Here is a 24,077-nt window from a genome sequence, read left to right as displayed (position 1 = left end):
GAGAATAAGCATTGTTATATTTCAAACTTCCAAATAACTAAAACCAGTATTAAATACATCATCTTAAAAAACAAGTTACTGTGATCATTGTCTTCAGTGAAATAGGTCTTCTCACAAGATGCTTATCTATATTTTTTTCATTTCGTCCTTCTTAAAGTGATATCAATCAAAAACTAATGAACTAGGACATAACATCCTTCTCCCCCTTTCTGCCTCCCTCCCCCCCCCATCAATTTTTGTACCTTAGGGTCCAAGGTGAGAACATGTATACTGGATTCTAGCAATCCAAATGCATTTTAATGAGGATTAAGCAATTGAAATGCATTAAGGTTTAAACGAGAGAACTTTTACTCTATTTTAAAAGGCATTGATGTGTAGCCACAGCTCTCAATGTGGATATTCTATTTTCCTACCTCCCTGTAGTAGTTTCCTGTTGCTGCTGTAACAAATTACCACTCATTTAGTGGTTTAAAACAACAGAAATTTAGCTCATAGTGCCACAGGTCATAAGTCCAAAATGGGTCTCACTGGGCTAAAACCAAAATGTATTTCTTCTAGAAGCTCTAGAGAGAATCCGTTTCCTTACCTTTTGCAGCATCGAGAGGCCCCTGCATTCTGTGGCTCGTTAGTCTCCTTTCCACCATCTCCAAAGACCATAGTGTAGCATTTTCAAATCTCTTACTGACTTTGACTTTCTCTTTCTCCTCCCTCTTCCACTTTAAAGAGTCCTTGAGATTACATTGGGCCCACCTGGATAATCCAGGCTACTCTATTTTAAAGTCAACTGACTTCATCTCAGGGCTCTCTTTGTTGGTAGTAGTAAAATTTAAGTTCTACTTTGGAAAGTGTTCTGGCAACAACTAGTTTACTTGAAAATTCTTCTACACTAACCCAGCCTCTGGGTCTTACATTCTACAGGAATTCTTGGCACATGCACTAAAGGAGTCATGTACAAAACGTTCACTGCAGTATTGTTTTGAATTGTAAAAACCGGAAACCAATGTCCACTAGAAAATGAAAGAAGTGTGACATATTTGTAGAATTTGGCTATTAAAATGAATCAATACAAAGTATGTGTATTAACTTGACTACCTCTCAAAAAACAATGATAAATTAACCTGGCCAAATGATATGTGCTATGTGATAAAATTTGGTAGTTTTTGAACATGCAAAATAAAGACTGCTGTGTATACATATACTAAAAGTGTAACGGCATGTATGAGAATGATAAACACCAAAATCTGGCATATTTATCTCTGGAAAGGTAGGAGGAAAATGAGATTAACGTGTGCACAGGGGAGGCTTCAGGTGTGTCTGTGAAGTGTGTCATTAAAAAATATCAAATGTGAGAAAGATTTGGGTTTATTAAAGTTGAGTGATGGTCAGTCACACATTTATATGCTTGATATTTAATAATAAAAACCAGTATTTTCAAAAAGAAAACCATCACTGGATTAACATCATTAATTCTATCTGCAATCTTAATTCCCTGTTACCATGTCACATAACATATTCACAGGTGCCAAAGGTTAGTGTAGATAGCTTTTGAGGGCTATTATTCTGCTTACCATCTTACCAGCATTCCTTAGAGAATAAGAAAACAGCTGTCCATGATTTCCAATCACACGGGACATGCAGACCTTGCCCTAGCCCAACAATAGCATTACATTTTAAATAACACTTCTGTGCCTCAATTTTGTAATGAGTGACTTGGGTGTGGTGTTCCCAATTACAGAACTCAGATGAGTGCATTTATGTGTGGAATTGTGTATGAAACAGAGCAAGCACTATGGAAGCATTGGTTCCTACTTTTCTTAATAAAATTAACATTGTTAATGACTGATGGGTACGGTTTTACTGGGTTTTAACAAACTCATCCTCTTAGATGGAATGGTAATTCATAGGGAAAGTAAGAAGTAGGATATACAATATTCTCCTCATTCCATACTGTTCTATGGGCCTTTTCTATCTCCTGCAGCCTCCTTTCTATAGCTTGTTGCCTGTGGTTACACCACCTGTGCTTACACCACAGGCAACAAGCGAAGGAATGTTTCCCATTATTGTCTACACTCCTGCTTTTCCAGTCTCTCCTTCTTTCTCACACACAAAGATCCATGAAGTCCTTAGATTCTGCAGTTTCTACCATTGTCCTTGAGAGGGTGACTCTGGGGCAAGTCCTGGCCATCGGGGTGAGGTGTACAGCCGCAGCCCCCCAACACACACAGTGTAGTCTGGCCAGAAGCAAGGGGGGTAGGTATCAGTGTGTGAGAGCCATGGAGGTGCAAAAGGCTGGTAGATACTAGCTTTACTCACAGTAGTTCTCCCCTAGGGCCTGCCAGACCTGGATGGTACAGTGGAAACAAGGGGAGTTCTCTGGAGTCCCTGTGGCCAGTTGGCTGCGGGGTGGGCTGTCAAAAGTAGTGCTTATTATGAGAGGCTTAGGGTCTGACAGCCATGAGTATCCATCAACTGTTACAGGTACTGAGGTTCTCAGAAGAGAGATGGGTCAGAGTGGATGCAAGAAGTAACATGTGCATTGAGTGAGGAATTTGTGTGTTGGCAGTTAAATTTGGATAACATTGATTTGAGTTTGAGGTGTGGTAGGTCGGGTGGAAGGAGAAGCACAGAGAAGAAGATAATTAAGAAGTTAATGGAATTTCATGTGAAGTATCTATGACTTTGGACAGTGGCCAAGGATTCTGGTGATGTGTCTGTCTCATGATATTATATTACTTTGATCCTCAAGATGATATGGAGTTGTCCAACTGTTGGCTTCTCTTGGTGGTCTAATGACATTTGTCTGAACTTACAGTTTATATGTTACTCTGGCACATGTGCAAAAGTCCAGATAAGTTTGTGAGAGAATTAGGTTGGGAGAAGTGTAACACTATATAAAGACACTGGACATACACTGACAAGTTATTTTGAACCTGAAGTTAAAAATTATTTTTTTAATAGATAAAGTAGCCATTTGTCAACCATTTTTGCAGAACAAAGTAAGGTCCTCTGTACCATGGAATTGTCTTGTGCTTTATTAACATGTATGTGCCAGATACTGCTCTGAATTCTTTAATATATTAATTTAATTTTAATTACATATTCTGTTTTTTTCAGTTGAGAAAACTGAGGCTCAAAGATATTGAATAATTTGGCTGACATTTCACAGCAAGTAGGTGGCAAATCCAAGATTCGTACCCAGGTATGGTCTTGGAGCCTTCATGCTTAAACATCTCAACATATTATCCTTAGCTGGGAAGTTGGAAATGCATTGGGAGCTTAACACTGGGATGGTCTTCAATATTTTAACACTATATTGAAGAGCATTTTGTGGGGCTGTGTGGCGTTTAATTTTTCTACCACTTCCAAATATTTGAAATGCAACAAGGACATAGAAACATTCTTTCTGACTGCTGGGTATTGTTTGACAGTACAAGATTCTAACAATGGGTCTATAACAGGAAGACAAAATGTAGACATACACCCTGATAAGTTTTCTTTTAGCACAAATACATTTTCTAATTTTCAATATGTTTTCAACAATATGCTATAAAGTGCCTGAAAACTTGAGTGTTAATAACACAATATTAATCACCAATGTTTCTTTGTTTTTTTTCTGAAATCAACTGGATTCAAGGAATGGATGCTTGGTTAGAAAAACTGAGTAATAGATACAGAGCCTTTTGTACCTGTTAGTGACTCTGCCTCCATGTGTAAGATGTTAGACTATTCTATTTTTCTATTAGGAATTTTTCTATTATTCTAGTAATTATTCTATATGAGTTTTAAACTTATTTTATATGTATTTTAATATTTATTTCTTTTGTAAATTTAGCATTAACACACTTTACAATTAGCATTCTCTATCAGCTTTAGAGGGTTTATAAAGTTACCTACATTATTACAATGTCTTGTAATCAAAACTCCCTGAAAGTGTATGATGGCCAGATATTGCTTTGAGGCTTTGTATGTCAGAATACCTGAGAATTGTTTATTTTTTTTCCTCTCTTGCAAAATGCAAAATTAATTCTTACAGCCACTTAATCCTAATTTTGAGATTTGCCTTTATTCTCTTACTTTCTCATTATGTCCATTCTTTACTTTTTCCCTTGCCTCTCTCTCTCTCTCTCTTCCTTCTTCTCTTGCTCCTCTTTTCCTAATAATTTTAGAACAAGCATCCAAATACCTAATTTATAAATTCCCTAACCTTTATGTGAAATGAGGCAATGAAGTATCCAGGACTTGATTTCCATCCCTATGACTTCACTCACCTTCTCTTATTCAGGAGTTCCTTTTGTCTACTTCTCTCTCCATGCAAAATTCTAGTTACCCTGAAAAGGCAGATTTATGTTCTCTAGAGGCATTTAGGAATTTCTCCAACCAAATTATCTTTGGTTAATTTGGTTAATATTATCTCATTTGAATATTGATCACATTTTGCTTACCTTGGTTCTTACCTGACTCCGTCATGTATATGGTCATTAATTTACTTAATTCTTCCAATAGAGGAAAGACATTTAGAGAAGATGTATGTCATTTACAACAATTCTGTAATTGCCGCAGCCCCTTTGTAAAACATCTTCTACCTAGTCAGTGCCCATGAGATATATTTTGAAGTCCATTACACAAAATAAAATTAGAAATCTGTTTCATCAAGAAAATTCAGCGTAAGTCTTTCAAGAACCCCTGGCCTAGCCTTTTAGTCTTCACTACTTTATCTGGTTTACTGGTGTTCCTGGAATCTCTGAAATTTCTGGAATGATGTTCACAGCAGCAACTTGGGGCCAAAGCACCACACAATACAATGGTCTGGTCCTTAAAAACACAGAATTCTGTCCCCAAATATTTAGAATCCTTCCTACCCGACAATAGCCAGGGTTGCTGGCCTGGTACTCAGTGGATTTCACCATAGTAGATTGGCTGTCAACTGATTGGAGAGTTCATTTATGAACAAAATCTGGCCAACATGGCAGTAAGGAATGACACTTATCTGAATGATCAGCATTTTTATTTAAAAAAAAAACACAACACACAGAATACTGTATATAACACTTTCTGAGAAAATACGATACTTTAATTAAATAAATTCCATGGTTCTAAATGTAATAAGGATGTATAGAATCCTTCAAATGTGATTTTATCCAAACTTTAAATAGATGAAATTTAATTGGGAGATTTGAAGAGTGACTTCTTCCTTTCACAAAATAAAATCTCTTTTGCAGGTTTCTGTTTGTTTCACTTAATTACATTTTACATCCTCAACATATATTATAAGGGCTTAATCATTTAATTTAAGATCTATGTACTATATTTGAATAATTATTTGGGGTAATATGTGCCATGAAAAGTACGTTTTCCAGTTTATAACTAATAAATAGCAAATTGACTTTGATAGAAAAATGAATGGAGCCATTTAAAAGTTTTGTCTCATTCAAGTAAAATACAGTCTGAGATTCAAAACAGATTCTTCCTTGAAAATTGCAATTGCTTCCCATCTCCCTAAAAAAGAAGAAAAAAGAACAAAATGCAAAAACATATACATGACTCATTAATTCTCATTGGATTTAAATTTCTGCCTCTAGTAGACCACACTAAACATCTGAGCCTTTTACTTTATTCTGGCTATAATCGCATAGCCTGTTTAAAAATAAAAACTTGTTTTAAAATGTTACTTTTTCCTCTTCTTCTTCCATGCATTTTTTGAATCAAATACACATGGTATATACGTATAAGTGGAAAAATACATCCTGTAAAATTTGCAGTTCTACATAGATACTTCCATTCCTATTAGAAGCATGGATATCCAGGTTTATTCTGGAATCTCTCTCTGTTTATCAACTAAGTATAACAATGTTTAGCAAAGTACACATCTTCTTTTTCTTTTTCTTCTGACCCCTGTAAACTCAGTGTGAACTTTTACTTAAGCGCTTCAGCCACTTAAAACTTTATACCACTATGTCTAAAAGAGGTTGACTCAATTATTCAAATAGTCACCCACATACATATAAGAAAAACATTCTCTTGTAATGCTAACATTTTTATTCAATATTTTAATATACCATAGAACTTTCAGTTTAGAAATTTTCTTAAAATAAATATTCTTTATTTGAAGCTGTCATAAAAATGGGAAGAATATCTTCTGTGATTTCAAAACCATCAAAGTCTGTTTTTATAAACTACTTTCCAAATCCCAGGAGAAGTGTACTTGAAGGGCAAGCACATCAGTATCTTTAGGAAATGAGTTGGGAAAAGTAAAATTTGATCCATATTTTAACATTTGTTATTGGTACCAATGACTCCATTTGACTGAAAATGTAACTACTTATATAATTATAGTTACATAGCTACATTGAAGTAAAGCTGCATCCCATTATTTCAATTATTGAAGTCTTATAGGCAAGTTGTTTAATTTATCTCATCCCACCGTCTATTCAACAGCTTTCCACTATACAGATTGTTAAAAATGATTCACAAACTGTTGCTGCCTTCAAACTATATACTCTAAAAGGTAGCCAAGAACTAATTGTATGTTGTACCCAACATAAAATAATTTGTGGAATTCAGAATATGTTTTTGACACAAAGACTGCCTGCCCATTGTAGAAAATTTTGTCAGTTTATGTGAGGATATTTATTACCTATAACCAAAGATACACACCAAAAAGTGTGTGTTATGCAACATTATATCAGTAATACATTTGTTATTGTTTTGAGATTTCTTTTGGCCTAGATTACAGTTCTGCCAGATACCATTTTTTAAATTATGCTAGGGCAAGTGATTGCTGTGGTACATTTGCAATTGTAATAATAATTTTCCTGGGAATGCTAGTCTTAATTTTATTCAAAAGCTTTTATTTTCAAAGCAATTAAACTTATTGTTGATTAATATTTACCATCCAATATTCCTGGAACACTAAAAGAATATGCTTTATACATAATCTTCCGTTATAGCACATTGCTTGAGAGTAGCTATTTGATATAACAGCATTCAGTTGAGTTTTCAAACCAAAGAACAAAAATTATAGCAATTTCACTTGAAACCCATAAATCCATGCACAGGATTGTGTTCAACAGAATCACTAAATGCTATTTGTTATTCAAAGATGAATGAATCAATAAAAAAACAGAACTGATAAATCATTAGTACTTTAATGCAGAGTGAAGAGAGAAACTAATAAATCATGCATTTCAAGCACTTGTTTTCTTTATGGCATGTTTGAAAACATAAAACATGCAATGATGAGATGCATATCAATATAAATGAACAATACCAAAACTGCTCAAAATAGCATTTCATTTTATATCATAAGTTAAATGAAACACTAAGAAAAGTACTATTCCATAATTTCTTTAAACAGAGAGTCCAACCATGCCATGAGCACCTTAAACAATGATCTAGGCCATTATTTCCAAATAAACATTTGAAATGTCAGAGATGGGAGTGAAGTAGGTGAGGGGGCTAATTGCATGCATGCTTTGCTTCAATGAGCTCAATATTATTACAAGTCTCAATTCATATTGGAAAGCAACTGATACAGTCATTTACTTTCTCAAGTGTACTTAACTGATCCGTTAAAAATTACAGATACTTATATTTATAAACGACCCCCCAAAAAAGCAAGATATCAGCTTTTTATATATAACCTCTGTTAGGTTAACAATATTGAGCTTTGAATGTGTTGCATGGCCTATTGTCTATGAAAAGTGAGAATTTTAATTATAATTAATGGGTAATTCACTCTCTTCCAGGGTTTTAGTAATCACAAAATTAATCATAAGAACCATACATTTTCTCCACAATTAATTATGCATTAAAACATTTCTCTCAAGTGTCTTTTTACTGAATCTTTGGTGGGAAACACAGTTTATTAGGCACATAGTTTAAAATATCTATTTGGTTACTGGTGTGGTTATGAATATTCTTCTAGATTCACGTGCAGAAAGGAATAAGGCTTGTCATACGACCACACTTTACTGCCAAGTAACATGTTTTCACTTATTTCTGGAATTAAAAACAAACTAAACAAAATAAAACACTTCCTATTTTTCAGCACAAGAAAACGTTATATCTGATATTTAAATTCCACTCAGAAGCATTAAGATGTCAAAGAAAAACTATTTAGATACAGTACGGTATTATATACAACTATTTAATAAATTCTTTCAATTAAAAGCTTCTCCTTAAGTCATAGGTCAAAGACTATTGATACACTGATTCTAAGGGAAAAGCATAGCAATCTGCGATTATCATTGTAGCATTACTGATTAGTGCTTATCAATAATGGAATCACACTGAGAATCACATTTCCCATGGCATTCCCTTTTTTATATTTCATAGGTTTTTCTCCCAGGTTAGGAAATGGAAATTGGGAGAGGAATGTGTGGGAGACATAAAAATCTATGGGAATGCATGCAACAAAAATAGGCAGTATCACTTCATGTAAACTTCTGCTTGCTTCATGCAAAGATACCTATAAAAACTGAGACAATAAATTTTCTAATAGATGAATTTTACATGAACTCAGTAACAAAAACTGTTAAACCAATTCCATAATTTTGCATGAGCAGGAGACTTGAAATGATTCAAAGACTTCCAGCATAAGTGTTCCATGGCCCAATTATGCTAATTAGATCTCTAAGAAAGAACGATGCAGGATTATTCCTTGCTTCTGTTTCTTGTTCTTTTGACGAGGGAGCAGAACAACCCAGTTTTTGGAGGAGGGCCCATCAGCATTGGAGCTTGGTTCTTGTGTGTGATTTTTATCTAGGAAAAAAAGAAAGAGAATGAGAGAAATCTCCAGATACCATACCACTTTCTGAGAATCTCTGTTAGGTTAATTAATATTCCATGAGAAACACCATAAGTATAAAACGTAGTTTCATAGTATTTATTATTTCAAAAATACTTTTAAGAGAGATAAAGATATACATTTGACATCCCAAATGCTCAGGGGATACATAAAAATTAACTGAAATCACATTTTAATCATCATCTTCCCTTAACCTCACTTATAACAACACCCCCAAACTCCTTGTTTAGGTTACATGATTATCTGGTGTAAAATATTGACCATTAGTTATGCATCATTCACTTAATGAAGGAAAGGATGCGCCGTTGTAGTATTCTGAATCCCAGTGATAGCCAAACATGAAGATGCACTTGGTATTAAGGCAAGCCTTATTTATCTTGCTAATCAGATTGTTTCTCTCTTTCAACACGAACTGCAAGGCTTAATTTCAAAACAACCATTAGGATTGAAAGTCACAAGTTAACGTGCATAAAAGGTCAGGAATGATGAACTAGATTTCTAATCTGTTAATTAATTGGTAATAGAATAGAATCAAATATTGAAAAGCCTGCTTAAAACACTTTGAGAGACTGTTCTAAAGCTACTCGTTTTGATTTCTTTGATATAAAACCACGAATCACCTTAAATGAGACAAGCTTAAAGTAGATTATGTCTGCAATTTTCTCTAATTCAAGTCTAAATTAGAGAAGACATTTTGTGAATATATGCTATGCTCAAAGCTAATTGAAAGCAATTATCAAAGTGGCATTTTGTCTGTGACTTTAAGATACATTGTAAGATAATAAATGATTCTCATTATGTAATAAAAAGGTCACATCTTGCCTTTGGGCTAGTGACGCTAAGAGTTTTTCAAAAGCAATCTGAGACATTTTCTTTAGAGAACTGTGACTAATACAAGAACCATCGCTTATTAAATATCAGTTGTCACCTGCACAGCACTGCATCAGAGATGAGTATGTCTTTCAAAAAGAAACACCATCTCATTAAAAGCTGAAAAAATATATCTCTTAAAGTGCATACGTGACATTTTCAAGTTAAAATGAATATCCTTCACTTGTCATTCACTAATAGAAGTGAAACAAAAAGAAAATACGTCACGTGGACAGGATCATTAAAATTGGTACTGGGGCTTTTGGGAAATAGAGATTTACTTCACAGTCTAGAAAGACAGAAGTATGTCAAAAACCTGGAAAAACGAACAATTTTGTTTAACTCTGTTGGAATCAGGTTATTTTGGGGAGATTCAGTGTTCTTCTCTTTATTGTAAAAATAAATTGCACCTGTAAAAGGCCACTGGCTAAACCAGCCCCTAACTCTCTGGATATATTATTTTATTTTATTATTTTATTTTTATTATCTTATGAACTGGGAATTGATAGCCAGATTGTTAAGATTCTAAAATGTACACACACACACACACAGACATACACACACACAGAAAAAGATCTTTACCAGATTTTTCTCTCTTAACAATTCAGCATCAGATTACACTGTACCACATGCTATTGATTTAAACTCCTCTGAATACTAGCTTTGTACAGTAGCTAATAAGGCGTTCATTCACTTATTCATTTCACAAAATTGATTGAGCCCCTACTATGCTTTAGATATTGCACTAGGAACTTAAAAAAAAAAAGAAAGACAATGTACAATCTCTGCCCGCAAGAAATTATAGTCAACTAGGAATGAGAAATTTAACAAGCACATATGATAATGATATTGATGCTGAAACAGGAAGCTAAACGAAAGGCACTATTTTTTAATGTCGAACATGAAAATGAATCTCTTCACACAAAAACATCATTTTTAAATGAGTATCTGGGGAAGTAGTTATAACATATTACTTATACGATAACCTTAGATTCAAATAGAACATTAGCAGTTGAAGTAAAAAGGTATACATCTCTCATTTACTGTTGCTGGACTAAATCCTTTAGAGAGTACAACAGTATTCGAACATGTTGGAAAACATGATCGTTATTACCAAATTATTGGTGTTAAAACTTTGGAAGAAACATATCATTGTAGTCACTTATATAAGCTTAGCATCAATTTATGACAAAGCATACACAAAATACCACAAATTGCTATGTATGAGATTTTGTTTGCTCTTTGTGTTTTTTAGGTAATTGAATTTTGGTCATGGCTATCTTTATATTAGCAAGCCTTTTTTTCTTTTTTTGAAAGAAATAACATGTTGGTATGCCTTTGAAAAAATAGCACAGTATCTCCTTCTGTGCTGTTGACACAATGGGACACTAAATCCATGTTACTGAGTTCTAATTTTCAGTTTCTAAGCAGGACAACAGCCAGTCCTATTTTTAAAATTATCTATAACCTGTCCTCTTGGTTGTTTAATCAGTCCTATGGTTAAAGTACACAATTCTTTCTTTAACCTAACATTATTTCTATAAAAACAAAAAATAAATCCACATATGTTTTGGTCTGTTGTTTATGGAAATGAGAAACAATTGGCTATGTTTTCCTCTTAGGGGAGATAGCATGGAAGAAACAAGCCTTCATGAAACATCTGTTAGGTGTCCAGGCTCTTTGCATATGTTATTTCATTGTAAAATTTCATGTTTTTTTATTTTATATTTTTATTTTTAAGCAGACGCAAAAACTACTCTATCAAGGAAGATAATATTTCTAGTAATGCTGAATTGATGCTGTGGTATTCACAGAGTCCAGGTGTAGGCTTCAGAAAGCTGTAGAGCAAGTGTAACTTTACGTTCAGATAGTCCATGTCGGGGAAACCTGGTTAAGGGCCTAGAATAATGACTCATGTGCCTGCGTTGTAACAAGATTTGGCTCTTACTGTGGGCTGAACATTATACTAAGTGTTTTCCACATGTTATTACATTTGTTTCATCCATCTCTTTGAGTTGCCCTCAACAAAAGTCTACTCCCATACAATTATTATTATTAAAGAGTGTAGAATTGAAGTAAAATTTAATGAAAGAGATAGAAGACCAGGTTTATGTCTCACAGCAGACAATAAACAGTGTCTATTCTAATTAGACATTGATATTGTCTCCAATGACCCTCTGTAGCCAAACTAAAATTGAGGGAAGAGAGAAGGGTCTTCCCTGACTCGTTCTCCAGGCAGGTTTAGTGCAATTGGTATTTTCTTCCCTAGTTCCTTGTTTCCCAGCATTGACTATTCCAACCACCCTTTATTAAAGAGGGCAGTGTCTCTCTTTGTCAGGTTATCTGAACACCTTGCTCAACATCCATTCCCTAGAGGCCACCTCTACCCACCTAAGGGCTTATCAAAGCACTCTGATTAAGATTAAAACAGAGGTAGATCTATTCTCCCTTCAAGGAGTTCTCATACCTGCTTCCTAAAGGATAAATTTTTTCACAATTCTATTTTTATATTATCTAATTTTATCCTCTCAACAACCCTGGGAGGTAGGTTTCAACATCCTTAATTTACAATATAGGACAAAAGCTTAGAGAGGTTCTCTAACCTGCATTACACGACTCAAGTTGGTAAGTGCAAGAACTGGGTTTGAGAGCTGACTCAAATCTCCCAAGCACTGCTTGTTAATTCCCACCTTTGTATCTTTGTGCCAGATATTGCACTGGAGAAACTTCCCTCTATTTTCTGCCAATCAAACTTCGATCCCATACAGTTCAAATCACACATTATTGTGAAATTTCAAAGCACAAGATAAAAAGAAGATTCTAAAATGCCCTCTGAAAGGAAAAACAGATCACTTACAGAAAAATAAAAATCATCCTGGCATCAGACTTCTCAAAAACATTAGTGCTAAACAACAAAGGAGAAAAACCTTCAAACTCCAGAGGAAAAGTTAATTTTACTCTAGAATTCTATACTTAGTCAATGTATTGATTAAATGCAAGGGTACAATGAAGACATTTTCAGTCATAAAAGGATCTAGAGTTTACCTTTCATATGCCCTTTAAAAGATATTTGAAGGCAGCCGGATGGCTCAGTTGGTTAGAGTGCGAGCTCTGAACAACAGGGTTGCTGGTTCTATTCCCACATGGGCCAGTAAGCTGCACCCTCCACAACTAGACTGAAGACAACAAGCTGCCACTGAGCTGCTGGAGGGGCGGCCAGATGGCTCAGTTGGTTAGAGTGCGAGCTCTCAACAACAAGGTTGCCGGTTTAATTCCCGCACAGGATGGTGGGCTGTGCCTCCTGCAACTAAAGATTGAAAACGGCAACTGGACTTGGAGCTGAGCTGCGCCCTCCACAAATAGATTGAAGGACAACGACTTGGAGCTGATAGGCCCTGGAGAAACACACTGTTCCCCAATAAAAATAAATAAAAATAAAAAAATACATATTTGAGGGTGTTCTCTAGCAAAACAAACGAGTGAGCTAAGGAAGAGATTCAAAACACACAAGATCACACTGCCAACACCAAAATCTGGTGAGGATGTGGAGCAACAGGAACTCTCCTACATTGCTGGTGGGAATGCAAAATAGTACAGTCACTTTGGAAAACAGTTTGGCAGTTTCTTACAAAAATCAAACATACTCTTATCATATGATGATGCTCCTCAGTATTTACCAAAGTTGAAACTTATGTTTGCACAAAAACCTGCACATGGATGTTTATAGCAGCTTTACTCATAATTACCCAACCCTGTAAGCAGCCAAGATGTCCTTCCGTAGGTGAATAGGTAAATCAGCTATGGTAGATCCAGGCAATGAAATATTATTTGGTGCTAAAAAGAAATGAGCTATTAAGCCATGAAAAGACATGGAAGAAACTTTAATGCATACTAGTAAGTGAAAAATCTAAAAGGCTAAATACTGCATGATTTTAAAATATTACATTCTGGTAAAGGCACAACTATGTAGACAGTAAGAAGATCAATGGTTTCCAGAGGTTATAGAGAAAGGAAAGAATGAATAGATAGAGCACAGAGGATTTTTAGGACAGTGGAAATATTCTGTCTACTATTATACTGATGGATATGTCATTATAAATTTGTCCAAACCAAAACCATAGAATATACAACACCAAGAGTGAACCATGGACTCTGGATGATTATGATTGTATCAAATGTACCACTCTGGTAGGGGATATTGATAATGGGGAGGCTCTGCATTTGCAGGGGTAAGGGATATGTGGGAAATCTCTGTACACCCCCTTCCATTTTACTGTGAACCTAATAGTGCTCTAAAAAAATTGTCTATTCAAAAACAAAACGAACAGAGGATACACCTAGACCCAAAAAGATAGATTAGCAATAAACTTGCAGGGCAGGACTTTTGCTATATAACGAGGGGAGTGAGGATAGTAGATAAATTGATATGGTGGAGCTTTAAAAAGTGAGTATTGTAATTTTTCAAAGAGAAAAAAATACAAATATCTAAAAGCTTTATAGGAGAGAAAATGTGATTAGTGTCAGTGCTTGGCTCTTCAGTTGATTCATTTTCATAATCTCAATTATTATATATTTCATACTGATTTAAATAAAATTGTTATATCTTTTTTTTTTAGAAGTAGAATGGGCATAATAGTTAAAAATCAGACTGCCTATGTCCACCACTTCCTATCTGGAGATTTTGAGCAAGTGACTATGATTCACTTCTCTCCTCAATTTTATAGAGATTTTAATATAAGCCTATTTCATTGGTTTCTTGTAAAGACTAATGAATCAATGTACACAGAATGCTTAGAATATTGCCTGGTACATAGAAATCATTTAGTACATATTAACTATTAGTAAAAGAGTTATATGGAGTAATGTCAGAGTGTTAAAAACCACGTTTCTATACCATGAAGTAGAACACATCTAAAACAAATGGTTTAAAAGAAAAAAAAAAAAGAATAGCAAAGCGTATGTCTACAAATAAGGAATAAATGATTACCAGAAAAAGCCAAATAATACAAAAGTGGACCTGGTGACATAGAAATGATGGGACAAAGACTGGCCATTTTTCTTGCAAGTCTATACATTCTGTTTTATTTTTTTCAATAAGCATCTATTATTATGGTATAAATGTTTTTTAAAAAATAATAATTACAAAAATCCCTCTGCAGATAATTGTCTGGCACTCTAGTGTTTTGGTTTTCCAAGTGTGGTCCACAGACTGGGAGCACTGCATCACTGATAAAAATGCAGACTCCTTGGTTCTTCCCTAGACCTTCTGAACCAGATTGTACTTTATAACAAGAGCCTCAGCTGATCAACACGCACATTTAAATTTGAGAATCCTGATCTATTCTCCATTTCACTTATCTTCCTAAGGCCTAAGATCATAAGAATCTGTTGACTGACTGACTGAATGAATGAATGACAGCACCTTCTTATGCTCACTCCGAAAACATATGGCTGAGAGCTAATATTAATAAAAACAATCTAATTTACTCAGGTGTAATTAGCTTTAATGTTAATCTACAAGGTACCAGTTTACTTCAACTAAATGCTGGGGATTCCAAGTTGAATGCAATTTTTTTAAAAAAATGAGTGAGGTACTAATCGTCTAATGATGATAACATACGCTGTAGTAGAATGTGATATGCATTGTGCCACAAAGATAGTCTTAGGCTCAATGGGAGCACAAAGCAACGCCTTTTAGATCATGGTGGATGAACAGGACATAATTAAACTTGAGTTTTAGCAATATTACTCTAGAAGCATTGATTAGGAGTTGGATGCCTTAGGAGAGGCAGAGAGATCAGATGGGAGGTTAATATAATAATTCAGAAAAGAAGCAAAATGGACTTTAGTTATGGCAGTGGCAGATTAGAGAAATATCGCAGATTAGAAAGATATCACGGAGGTGCAACATACGAGGCATGGTACTATTTGATTTGCTGTGTTCAGTATTAGAAAAGGGAAAGATTCTAGTATGACTTCTATGCTGTTAGCTTTGCTTGTTATGTGTGTGGTGATAATTCTTATAGAAAGATGCATCTTTGGCAGGAGTAGGAACCAGGAAGTTGGTCAGCATCATTCAGATATGTAGGTCTGGTGTTCAGAAGATAAAATAAGTCTCAAGACAGATTTGGGTGTGATGAATTTATAACAATATTCATCGAGATGAGATTACTTAAGGACAGTGTGCCAAATCTGACTTGTAGAGGTTAGACGGGGGAACACTGTGTGACTGGGAAACACTGACATTAAAAGGTGAAACAGAAGAATGATATTCTATGAAGGAATCTAAACACAAGTAGCCAGAGAGGGAGGAGAAAAACTAGGGAAAAAAATCATCATATAAACATTTCTAACCAATCTTCAGTGTGGCCTATTCCTCTCCTAATAATGCGAGTGAAACCATCAAATTGAAAGCATCTAGGCTAGGTATGCGTCATTTTGTCACTACGGTTTGCATATAAGTGATGCAAGTTACTAAAATTCTTACACTAATTCTAAACCTCGAAATCATTATATTTGGAAATTATATATTGCAGTATGCTTAAGTCACTGTTCATATTACTTACAGGTTGGCAAGCATTTTCTATAAGGGGCTAAATGGTAAATATTTAAGCTCTGTGAGCTATGGGGTCTCTGTAACTATTTAACTTTGCCATTGTGATACAAAAGTATCCATAGACTATATGTAAATAAATGGGTGTGGCTGTGTTCTAGTAAAACTTTATGCATGGAAACTAAAATTTGAATTTCATATAATTTTAACATTATGAAATTTTATTCTTATTTTGATTTTTTCAATCATTTAAAAATGTAAAAAAAAAATCCTTTTAATTCTTTGGTCATACAAAAACAGGCACCTGTCCAGACTTGGCCCAAAGGACATAACTTGCTGACTCCTGATGTAATTACAGTCAAGTACTGAAAATTACATCTATAATTATGAAGCATATGGTGGAAGAAAAAAAATTTTATTTAAAATTATGATTTAATGGATAAATAGCTGAAAAATGGATGGAAGCGCAAATAATTTCACATGGCATATTTTTGCTATACTGAGTGCCACCATTCAGAATTCATTGTGTGAAAATTTTGAAATAGAACAAATACTAGCTCTCCCAAATTTGATAATGTATCAACTGATAAAATTTGACTTAAGTGTATATCTTTATTTTTATGCACTAGGGTGGGCTTAATAATATTGTAGTTCTTAGAACGTACCTTGGCAGGTAGCATTTTCCTCTTGAAATATTCTCTCTATATCTAGCCATTATTTTCTTTCCCTGCATCATCTCTTTAAAAGTTTATTATCACTGGATTTATTCAGCTACCTTAAAAATGAATGGGGTTTCAGAGCAAAATAAATGCCATAAAATATCTGTGGGGAGAGCTTAATTTAGCAATTATCTGGAACATTAAAAGTTACCTAGCTTGATTCTAGAATAAGACTGCCTCCTTCCAATAATGGAAACCATTTTGAATTCATGCGTGTAGCTGAGCCATATGACAGTGGGAATAAAGAGCATGCTAAATTTTTCAGGTCTGTAACTGCCAAAAAGTAAAGCAATGAAACATAACAATTTTCTGAAATCTCTGTGCCAGGATCTCTATGATTCCAACCATTATTTTCTGGAATGATAGTAATTTCAAGTTGAATGTTAAAGCGTTTGATTTAACATCAAATCCAGAGAAATCATTGAGAAGAATTTATAATAAATCTTTAAAAAATGGGTTTGAAAGGTTTACTTGCTGATGAAATTCATAGGAATTTTAAATATGTATGATAATGAGAATAGAGAAACTTTTTCCTAAAAGTAATGGGACGTTTGGCAACATTGCAGGGGAAATATTAGTACCTGGATTTGAAATCTTGTTGAAGATATAAATTTGATTTTTCCTTCCAAAGTATTTTATGGTTGTAGGTTGTTTGCCAGGGAAGGTCAACATTTAAAAAAAAACCAAAAAACACCTTGTTACAACTTCCATGTCTGTACACAGAAATTTAACTCACAACTTTAACCCAGTAATTGTTTTTTCTTTTCCTAGGGCCTCTGCAGTGCTTTGGTTATATGAAAACAAAACAAAACAAAATAATAATAATAAATCTCATCTTTGACTATAACCAGATAATATTTACATTATTCTCTACTTGTGATTCTACTTTTCTTAATAAATAGTACTTCATATATTTTTCTTTATGTGACCTCTTCATATAGCACAGGGGTTAAGATCATAGACTTGGGACATGAGGCAATGGCTTGATTGCCAGCTCGGCCACTGGTCAGAGTATTTCACATTTTGAGCCTCAGTCTCTATTTACTAAAGGAGGATAATAATACACCTATTTTATAGGACCATTGAAAGTAACAAATGAGACTATGCATGTCACACATATTAATCTTACTTACTATTTTTAGTATAATTATGTTTAGTCCAGTAGAGAACACATTTTGCTAACCCATCTCCTATTTGAGACAACAAGGTATTCAAGATTCCTTCAGTGACATTGAGAGGTGGCATATTATGGCCATCTGCCTTCTCTGAGATGGCCAGAAGTACCTGGTAGCATTCCAACCACGTGCCTGGTTCCACTTCGACCCAAAGGAAAGACTAGAAATAAAAATCCACGTGGGACATTTACTAACCCACAGAAAGAATGGATTTTTTAAACCAAGAGAGAACAATAAGCATACACTGACATATAATGAAAAGAAACTTCTTTAATGACCCGGATTCCTAGACTCAGTTATACCCTTGGCTATTTGGAGCGTCATAGCACTGATCTTAAAGAACTTCTATCAATGTTAAACTATTTCATGGTAATCTAGTAAACATTTTGAAACGCTACCCGTAAAAAAAATTGCTATCACATGGTATAATGATAATTGACATTCTTAAGAATGTGCCTAGGACATTGACTGGGGAGCAAAATTTAGTTGAATTTAAATTGTAAAGAGAAAATAACCTACATAATTTTCAAATTCTCCTGTTTTAAGAAATTGTTCTACCATTTATTCAGTTGTTTAAGTCAGAAATCTGGATCATCCTTGGCACCTTCTCCTTAGATCTCATAACCAATCTATTAACTTTATGCCTCAAATATTTTCTGTATCTCTTGATAATTTTTGTACTTCTACTACCATCAGTCTAAGGCCAGAACAAATGCAGAAGTCTCGTAACTGGTTGCCTTCCCTTCCAAACCATTCCGCACCCAGAATGATCTTATTACCTGCACTCTCCTGTTTCAAATCTGTTTAGTTCCTCATGCTTCTTAAACTAAAACTAAAAATCCTTCTTGTGGGCTTCAAGGCCCTGCATCTCTGATTCGCACTAAATCTCCTCCCTTAACCCACATCTGTCTTCCTTCTGTTCCACATCTATTACGTCATCTTTCAGATCCTTGTACACACCATGCTCCTTCCCACCCCATGATGTTCCCTCAGCATAGGACACTCTTCCCTACCTAGTTATATGCTCCTATACAGGTTATGCCTAGTTATATGCTCCTCACCCTTTAGTTCTCAGGTCTATTTTGAGTTCTTTTGAAAATCTCAGATCTCCGTTGAGAAGGTCAGATTCTTCTATTATACCCGGTCATAGTACCACAGTACTACAGTATCTCAATACAATGAACCTGTTGTTCAGAGTCTTTATATCATTACTGGAATTTTATATTTTTATGACTCTGACTAATGTATACCTGCACTGCATGTAGAAATTAACCTCCTTTTTATTCAATTTATTGAGGTGACATTGGTTAATAAAATTATATGTTTTGAGTGTACAATTCCATAATACATCATCTATATAGCTCATCGGGTGTTCACCACCCAAAGTGAAATCTCCTTCTGTCACCATATATTTGACCCCTTTAACCTTTTTCTACTACCTGCCCCTGCCTTTCTCTCTGTTAACCACTAAACTATTGTCTGTGTCTATGCCTTTTGCTTGCTTGTTTGTCTTGTTCATTTGTTGCTTTCAGTTTTATATCCCACAGATCAGTGAAGTCATATGGTTCTTGACTTTCTCTGTATGACTTATTTCACTTGGCATGATAATCTCAAGATCTATTCATGTTGTTGCAAATAGGAGTATTTCACCTTGTCTTAGGGCTGAGTGATATTCCATTTTATATATATATGTACCACATCTTTATCCAATCATCTATCGAAGGACACTTTGGTTGTTTCCATATCTTGGCCACTGTGAATAATGCTGCAATGAACATAAGGGTACATGTATCTTTACGGATAAATATTTTCAGATTTTTTGGGGGTAAATACCCAGAACAGGGATTACTGAGTTGTATGGTAATTCTATTCTTAACTTTTTGAGGAACCTCCATACTATTTTCCATAATAGCTGTATCAATTTACATTTCCACCAGCAGTGTATGATTCTTTATATAGAAAACCCCAAAGGCTACACCAAAAAAAAATATTAGAAACGATAAACAAATAAAATAATGTTGTAGGATACAAAATCAATTTACAAAAATCCATTGCATTCCTATATACTAAAAGTGAAATTTCAGAAAACAAAATGAAACAACTCCTTTTGTGATTGCAATAAAAAGAATAAAATACCTAGAGATAAACTTAACAAAGAATGTGAAAGACCTATACACTGAAAACTATGACATTATTAAAACAAATTGAGGACACAAAGAAATAGGACGATATCCCATGTTCGTGTCTCGTTTTGTTTTTGTTTTATCTCCATTATAACACTCTAGGACAAATTGTCAGTACCTTTATCAAGAAGGAATTCAATAAACATTTGTTGAAGGAATGAAGAAATGAATCATTGACATTCTTGACAGCTTGGATGAAATAGTTGTATTCTCTTATTAATTTTTATTTATTGATTTGAAAATCATGTTTAATAATGTTAATTTGTTCACCCCACAGAATCATCATGTGAATAAAACAATGTAAGATGTCAAATTTAAAAATTTTCTTTGTCTCCTCAAATAAAACATGTGCAACCATGTTCTGACTATTTAAGAAAAAAAAAAACAATAATGTATTAAATTCTATTCAGTGTGTTTTTATTAAGAATTTTTTTAATTCAAGTTTTCGTTTGAAATTTGTAACTCACCCCAGGAATACATCGCTATGAAACACTGCATCCTGTTCTCTGTTAGTGCACATAACAATATAGCTTGTTGCTCTTTGAGGAAAATCTTAAAATGTGATAGCCACATTTTCTAATTTGAATATACAAAATCAGAGGAAATGAAAAGCTAGATATGTTATGAGCACAGGCAAATGTGGGAGGAAACTCAGGCTTAAGACTTGATTCTACAGTTTATATCCTCAGAAGAAAGATCTATAACTGCTCTGAAAGGAAAGAAATCAAATCTACAATTATTAGTCTGATGCTCATCAACTAGGAGACTAGTTATTCTAGAAGAATATATTCATTTGTGAACTAGATGTAAATATAAAAAAAGAAATTGTGTTCTTGAAAGCTAATGACAAAATTTTGTTAAGTGCATACAATTTTACCACTTTTAGAATGTTTAACAGTCCAGGATAAGGTAAATTTAAATGCATAAAGTATTACATACTTGGTATATTTCTTATTTCAATTTTTGCCCTTTTGTGTTTTTGGACATTGTGTCCAATTAGGGTTAGAAATTCCTATCAAAGAATATGAAAATGAGAGACCCTATTATATTTCAGCATAAATGAAATGAACTTTTCTAAACTGAGACTGACTAGATTAATTTAGGTTTAAAAATGAAGAATAAAGGAACAATTTAGGTTGATTCCACAATATTAAAATAGTATGTATTAAAGAGAAGAACTATAAAAAGGAGGCCTAATTATAAACATAATATGTTTATAATAAAATAAATTTTTAAATATAATATGGTAAGAAAGATTTTAAAAAATATTTTTGTGCAAAATGCAATCAAATCTAATCAGTTTGGCATTAATTAAGCTCTAATAATGTAGTTCAGTATCTCTCCTAAGTAGTGTGATCCATTTCCCCTTCATCTAGGTCTATTTGTGCACATTATGGTGTCATCATAATTTTAAAACATACTGAGAAAATGACAGAGCTGCAAAATTAAAATAAATGATTAATGGTATTTTTTTTCATGTTTTGTACTAATAGGTATTACTGAGCCTTTAAATTAATAGAGCTGTCAAGCTCATGGGTATTACAGATCCAGCAATGAACCAAAATGGAAATTATATATTCCACAGACACCTAAAGATGACACTTTGGAATATTTTACATTTTAATTAGTAGGTGCAATTGTTTGGTTCAATTAATTGGAAATTAGTCACAACCAATCCTCTTTTTAACAATCTGAAATGAAGAGATTGGTGCTTTACAACTTAACATTCTTGTTTGGAGGCCAGAAAGCACACATGCAGTAAATTGCATTGTCAATTACAAAAACAACAACTGTTGTGAAATTAGGAAACATTATGCACAGGTAAACAAAACTAATTAATGCATAAGTAACAGGGGAACACACAAAATAACACTCAACTAAACACTAAAGTGCCAGTCTTTGAAAGAAAATAAAGGATTTAGAAATGCAAATTTATTCAAAAGCATTTTTGAATGCTTTTGGTTTATGTTTTATTTAAACCGTTTTTGGAGTCTCACTACCACTCACACCTTACAAAATATACCTATCAGAATAGAAGTTGGCTTATTCAAATGTATGTCAAGATGGCAGAAGACTGTTAGTTAATTTCTATTCCTCAAAATATCAAGATTTAGAATCATTAAATAACAAATAGTAGTATTTCCTTTTTTAGGACTTATCTTTATTCTGTATTTAAATATCAGACAAAATACAATTTGTATGCCCATCAGAAAAATATTATCTCTACCTACCTCTTTCAATTGAAAATGTATAGGTTATTCTTTTTCTTTCATCACAAAAAAATACAAATGTTCCCTCCTCGTTTTTTATCCCCCTCTTCTAAAGTAAACCATTAGAGCAGCTTAAGATTCCCTGATAATGGTGTGTCTACAAAGTCAGCAAGTGTCAAGTTACAACAGCTGTGTAACTTTTAATGAGAAAATAATATTCTCATCAGACTTTCAAAACAAGAGTAATTTCCAGGATATCAATCTGATGCATTTAATATTATTTCATGCTATTTAAAGTTAATAGATTTAATGAAAGTGTTTTGAGAGATTCAAGAGTTCGGTAAACCTTAGATAACTTTCACAGCACTATTCTATTCTGGATGATTTTTAATATAATTTTCTATTTAGATAATTAATAAAGATGTTAAATACTATGGTATAATGATGCCCTTTTCCAATATAAGCTTCTCTGTAAGTGATCACGGGAAAACAATAAAAAGTCAATGCTACATTTTCTGTAGCATTTTGGCTAAATCTCAAAAAGATGTCAATTTTTGTCCCACCATAAAAAAACATGGGTTTGGGCTGGCCTGGTGGTTCAAACGGTTAGCGCTCCATGCTCCTAACTCTGAATGCTGCCAGTTCGATTCCCACATGGGCCAGTGGGGTCTCAACCACAAGGTTGCTTGAGTCCTGCAAGGGATGGTGGGCTGTGCCCCCTGCAACAGGCAACAGCGACTGGACCTGGAGCTGAGCTGCGCCCTCCACAACTAAGACTGAAAGGACAACAACTTGAAGCTGAATGGCACCCTCCACAGCTAAGATTGAAAGGACAACAACTTGACTTGGAAAAAAGTCCTGGAATTACACACTATTCCCCAATAAAGTCCTGTTCCCCTTCCCCAATAAAAACAAAAACAAAAGAAACATGGGTTTAACCTTTTTTATTGTACGATTAAGGATAACAGGGAAGTTAATCTAAAGAATGGAAAAAAGAGACAATTCAGGTGCATTAATAAATAGAACAATACTTAATATACACCATAAAACAACTTATATTTTCTTAGTGTTCTTATAATGTGATGTATAGTAATTTTCACCAACCCTTTAAAACTCCTTTGTGATTTTTAGATAGCTAGTTTTAGGACTAAAGAAACAGTTTCACAAAGATTAAGTGATTCTCTGAAGTCCAGAGGTCACTGACATGAATACGAAACCCTGGTCTCTTGCCTTTATTTCTGTTTTCTACCTATTGGGATATACTTATTTTCCACAGTACTTTTCCTAAGGAGTATTTTTCTCTCCCTCCTTATGAAAATCCCATAAAACATTGTTTTCGAGGAGTGAAACATATTTTTAACCTCAGACTATATTGGATTTCTGCAAAAGTGCTAGAAAAGTTGACTATTTCAAGTTGTAGATGTCAGCTTGCTCAAAATAACATTTAAAATATTAAAACCTAGAATGGATTTTAAATAAAAAAGCTGATATACAGAAGTTTTAATAAAATGGTTGAGATTCTATAATAAAACAGTGGTAAGGCTGGATAATTTCTAATATG

General features: G+C 34.0%; 1 long non-coding RNA gene across 1 annotated transcript in view; it reads right to left on the bottom strand.

The window, feature by feature from the left end:
* Nucleotides 1–6,827: 6,827 nt before the first annotated feature.
* Nucleotides 6,828–24,077, bottom strand: part of LOC308510635 — a 34,866-nt gene continuing 17,616 nt past the window's right edge. The window contains exon 3 of the long non-coding RNA XR_013995390.1: nt 6,828–8,760. This is a non-coding gene — a long non-coding RNA (uncharacterized lncRNA). The remainder of the gene's footprint in view (nt 8,761–24,077) is intronic.

This window comes from Rhinolophus hipposideros, assembly GCF_964194185.1.
Source record: "Rhinolophus hipposideros genome assembly, chromosome: 18".
In the NCBI taxonomy this organism is placed as follows: domain Eukaryota; kingdom Metazoa; phylum Chordata; class Mammalia; order Chiroptera; family Rhinolophidae; genus Rhinolophus; species Rhinolophus hipposideros.
This window is presented reverse-complemented; position numbering and strand designations above follow the sequence as displayed.